The sequence below is a fragment of the Thunnus maccoyii genome, chromosome 1 (assembly GCF_910596095.1).
Source record: "Thunnus maccoyii chromosome 1, fThuMac1.1, whole genome shotgun sequence".
NCBI lineage: Eukaryota > Metazoa > Chordata > Actinopteri > Scombriformes > Scombridae > Thunnus > Thunnus maccoyii.
In genome coordinates, this window is record NC_056533.1 from 37,858,159 (window position 1) to 37,864,158 (window position 6,000).

The following is a 6,000-nucleotide window of genomic DNA, read 5'->3' on the forward strand; positions in this document are numbered from 1 at the left end:
CTGTCATTATTTTCAGTCACACTGAGATAAACATTTGAAATATTGAATCATGAATCATAACATCTAATGATTAAAACTCTAACTTTTCAAATACTGTGCTGTGAGTCCGGCCTGTCAATCAAACATGCCATTAAAGGCACAAGTCCCAACGAAACGAATGTGGCAGCAGTAAATAAGCCCATAATTAATTAATGACATTGCGACATCTAGTGGTGAAAGCTAGACGTCAACCTAAAGACCTTAAAATAAAAAGGTTGGAGTTGCATTTAATTTATATGGAGGCTCTTTTTTGGACTCTTTTTTGTGGCATAGCAAAAAATGTGAAAAGCAGAGTTTTAACTGAGCTAAAACTCCCTGTATTAAACCGTTTTCATGTCCTAACAGTCCTATGCAGGTTTTGACCCCAGTAGTTCCTTACAATATAGTGATATTAAATTGGGTCATATTGTCATGGACCACCGCCATGTGACATGCACACAATTTCAAACCAAGATGAAACAAAAAAGAAAAGGTCTCAACTACCAAATAATTATTTATTTTTCACATAGAGGTGTTTGCTTTTGCCCACATTATTCCTAGTCAGGGGGGAAATGTGCGTCCATCTGTACTCAGGGATGACCTAACCTTGAACTAAATAACCATGAAAAACTATTATCTTCACAGGGGGGCTGGGCTCTAAGAACACAGCAATAATAATAATGTTGATATTAAAACTACTTTGAGACTGCACAGCATACAGTGCATTTTCTGCTGAATGATAGATTGTTTAAAGCTGACCTTTACCACTTGCATCATTCTATTGACACTCACCCTTGCAGCCAGACTGTGGTGTTGGTGGAGTGTCCTCTACTTCTGCACCGTGTAGATCAACAAATGAATCTTCATCACTGATGTCCTTAACAAACAAGAATAAGAATATGCATGTTCAGGTGTGTTAAATGAACCCATCCACTAATTAACTATTTTGTAATTTTATTTAAATTTATCTTCTGAAGATGTACAAGGAGCAATTTACCTCCATTGTTGATTTTATTACCAAAGTATTATAAATATCCCACAAAGTTTAAAATACAATGCTGCCTGCTTGACTATGGACCAAAACCAGAAAATCCTAGCACAAACCCGACCCAGAACCACTGCACACATGGACATATATGGACCATTTATACCACTGGCGGACTCGGGAGGGGGGCAGGGGGTCAACCACCCACTCCCCCCACCCCGACCCCCACCACCAACCCACCCCAGTGCCCCTGAGGACAAAAAAGTATCACAAAAGTGCCCTCTAAGATGATCCTACTGTAAAGCAAACCATATAAAATGCCCCCTAAGGTGCCCACGCAAAGGAGGAAACATACCAAAGGGTAAATCAGGATTAAGTGCCCTATAGAGTGTCTCTCTATATGTGACAATCTGGAATTAAGTGCCCTGTAAAGAACAGCCACAAGATGTAATGCAGTGTCCTATAAGTTGCCATTATAATAGGGGTGAGCTGGAGCTTCTGTACGGGTGCCCTTCTAGTTCCCATAAGTCTAACATACTCAAGTGCAGAACTGGGTGCCCTTTCAATGAAAAAAAGGTATTTAGTGCCCTGTAGGGTGCCACCAAGTGTGAGAAAACATGATGCCATGATGAGTGCCCTTTTAATGAACAATTAAAATGGTGAATGTGCCGTATAGGGTGTACTACATATGAGAAAAACATTGTGAAGTTCCTTTCCACTGAAGAACATGAGATACTGTGCTCTTTAAGACGCCCTTATGATCAAGCAAACTGGCCATTAACTGGCTGACATTATTCCATTCAGTTGATTTTGGTACAGTACTACTCAGTAGTTTGCTCAGTCACACCCCCTTTAGATTGTTCCATTGCCTTTGGGTCAGTACAGTCTGAGCTGCCAGCAACAACTGCATCAGTCCAGTGATCATCCTCCAATCTGAAGGTGATCAAAACCCAGTTTAGAAACAGATGTGGAGAAAGAAGGTTCTCACATCTTCTGTTGTTCATTGAGAGGAACATCACAACTGACCATAACGAGGTCATTAACATTAACAAACTCATGGCCAAAAGAATTCTCCTTTGATTTCACCAATCTAGCAGCTGAAAACAGCTAATTCTCAAAATGTTAATAGTTCCATGTTTTTATTACAGATGTGTCTGAGAAATAAACATTTAAAACTTTACCCATTCAGAGATGTTTGCAAAATTAATGTTTAAAAAATCCTTTTTAATACAGAGGTGTTGTTTTCCTTAGATCCTGAATCACCCTATAAAATGTTCATTTTAATTGGAGATGTAGCTTTTTTACCAACATGCATCATCGCTCTCTGCTGAAGGGGCCCATTGGGTGTCCTTTATATTTTTTCGCCCCTGCACCTCAGACAGCCTGAGTTCACCACTGATCTCTACACTTGCTAATCTTGTACAGTGTCATGGGAGGCTGGAGTCTGTCTACCATGCAGTAACAGGAAGGGAATATGATACACGCTGCATCATGAACAGGAGGCAGGTTACACCCACACACATAAACATCCACATTCACACTCACATTAACCGGAAACACCGACAGGCCGTAGCAAATTCACTGACATGTTGGACTGTAGGAGAAAACTGGAATGGTTTTACATTATTATCCAACTCACAACAATCATTTATCCTAGTCAGCCTTTAAATATCAAGGGTTTGAAATGTATCACTGATTAGCTGTGTCCTTGCAAATACAAAACACCCATAATATTTTTTTAACAAGGCACTTTAGTAAATATGATAGAATATAATGGAATACAGTTCATGAAATTACCAATTTGTCGTGTGCAGACTTTATTGTTAATGTGTTCTTTGAGGAAAGAAAATAAGCTGCATTCAATTACCACAGCACCCAGCACCCCTCTCAACCTGTAAAAATAGGATCGCATTTTCTCTTTATGTTTTAAATTTGCCTGGTGACTCTTGTGAATACTTAAATTGTTTTAAATCCAACAAATATATGAGAATTTCATCTAAACTGTGACCTGTCTTTCTGCTGAACTTGTGAAACATCTGCAGTATCGGACTATACATGTACTATCATCTGTATATAGCGACCGAATGAATGCACATAAATCATTGAAATCACCACATCAACAATAATAATGTTTTCCTTAATATCTCTGATTCATGGGTATGTCATCAATTATTTGTTGCCCTGCCCAGGTCTGGTGATATAGACACTGAGACTATGTGAATAAAAGCAGTTAAACAAATCAATATCTGACCCAGAATCCAATCCAAATCAATAACCAAAGCCAGAGCCACGTACATGACCACATATCAGACCACATACCCAACCAATAACAGATGTTTTTTTTTATTTACTTAATTCACTTTTCCTGTCCGTCTTTTTTTTGTTTGTTTGTTTGTTTTTGTTTTTATTTCTTTGTTTTACTTCTTCCCTCCCCGCTCCCTCTCATTCCAATTATACATATATATCATCAATATGTATCATGATAGGCTAATTATTGTTGTTTAGAAACTAAATATCTTTATCATTATTGTTATTATTATTATTATTATTATTATTATTATTATTATTATGTCATATTTGCAGGGCGGTGGGGGGTGGAGCCATGCGGGGGGGGGGGGCGCCCGCCTCTCCCGACTCCTTGCCCTCCGGAGGTAGCTGGCTGTGGTACCTCCACCCCTACCCCTCTTATTGTAAAAAAAAATCTATGGTCACCTTCCACTGGACAAACTCTCTCCCAAAGGCTCTGAGAGTGGTCCGGCTGGACTAGGTTTGGACCGTCTCCAAAAAAGACAAGCAAACAAACAAACAAATACTACAGGAGGAATACCCCTTAGCTGGTCTCAGCTGGTCTGGTCCCTGGGCTGTGGCTGTGTTGCTGGGTGGGGGCGGCTGTCGTGTGGGAGGGTGATGGTGTCCTCCCCTCCTTGGGCTCTGTGTGTTTGGCTCCACCCCCCATATCCATATTAATTTAATTTAATTGATATAAACTCAAATAGATATAAATTGATATAAATTAATATAAATATCTAATTATTTAACCCATTTTGTATTGTTATTGTGGCTGCCTCTGCCGCTACCGCTGCCACAGTGTACTATCAAACAAGACTATTATCATTATTACATTATATTGTTGTATTGTTATTATTATCATTATTATTATAATAATTATTGACGCTCTCACTCTCACTTTTTCTTTCTCCCCCTCCCTTTCTCCCCTCCTCTCTCTCTCTCTCTTCTTTTCTCACTTTCATTCACTCACCCCCCAATCCATATTGATTGATATCTTTTTCATTGTAATATGATGTTGTCATTGCTGTTGTTTGTCATTGTTTTTGAAGCTTGAAGCTAACCCTAAACCTAAAAAGCCTTCTTTAAGTGTGTTTTATTTGGATCTAGACTGTTCTGTCTAAAAAAGAAAATAGAGAGAAGGAAAAAAATCAATATCTGATCATCTGAGAAAGAATTGGGATCGATAATAGTGAACCAAAGTAAAATCAGGTTTGTCAATAAAAATACTGAAAAAACTTGTTTTTCAGGCACATAACAGAAAAAACACTGACAAAATAAAAGTATAACCCACCTTTGTAGAAGAGATTCTCCCATGTTAAAAATACATTCTTCTATCCAGGAGTTGGTTTCAGTCATGCAGTCTTCAGTTGTTAAGGCGTCTATCTGTCCTGCGGATGGAGTGCAGCATCTCCCTGCATGTGCCAAGGTGGTCCTGCATCACAGCCCTTTTATTCTGTTGTGAAGCTACTTTCACTTTTGGTTTGCACATAATGATCATCTGGTTTCTTGGAAACAGAACGTCCATTTACAGTAAATCACCTGATAAAACTTAAAGCCATCTTAGTGGACAAAGTTGTTTTCCCTGCTGTGTTGCAGAATTAAGAAAATTTAGGAAAACCATGTAGAGACCATGAGAATCACAATCATCTCAGTTTCTCCATAAAATTAAGGAATTTAAAGTATCAAGGTAAAATAAATTCAGGGTTACATTTTGTTTTATTTGCCTTATATGTTGACATAAACCTCCAGTAACTACTAGCGGTGTGCCCAAATACAAATACGTTATTTGGCAAAGCACAAATAGTGGATGTTTTTACAAATATTTGTTTCATACAAATATTTTAAAAATCATTTGTTTTCAGGGAGAAAAAAAAGACATGTCAAATACCAGCGCACAGGTTGATTAGATTGCTATCTCAGTCTCTCTCCTCTGCTCCCTGTTACATCTATCAGCAGGTCTCAACGAAGGGAGTCACATCCACCTGCTACATGACGCACATTTCCTTATTTGGACATCACTCCCAGAGTTGGGGGTGTTCCCCAGAGATAAAGCTGAACTACTGACACACGCAAAGTGCTCCCAAGGGACTCTCCATAACTCATTGTTCCACGTCTCCTTTCCCCAAAGTTCGGTTGTAAAAAATAGAAAATAAATGAAAAGTGCAAAGCAATAATCGCCTTTGAAGTTCTTCCCTACACGTTACACGCTGTGCTGTCTCTGTGTTATGGGTGTATAAATAGGTAGAGGTCTGTCTGCAATGAGGCGATGAGTAAAGTTTTAGATCAGTAGTCAGCGCAGTCGTCTATGATCTGGGAGACTCCAGTTCAATACTCGGTGTGGGGACCTCCTTCATGAGGTAGTTTATTCATGAACACTTATTGTAACACTTTAATTTTCTAAAATTAATTAATTTTGCTGCCTCAACAAATACAGATACAAATACTAATACTGGGCCCTCTGGACATCCCCAGTAACTACAACAAGTTTTTGGTGATGATGTTGGGTGGGTGTAATTTGTAACAACTTATTGAGCCAGTTATCAGCGATCTTGCTAGCTCAATATTAGCTCGTAGCTAATGCTTGTGGTACAGCTGGCAGCAGCAGCGAGTAATTAATTTTGTTTTGTGTCAATGTATATTTTCTGCAACTTCTGCTGTGAGAGTTGGCTGTGGAGAATGCCACTGTGTTTGTTACCAGGCCAGAATAA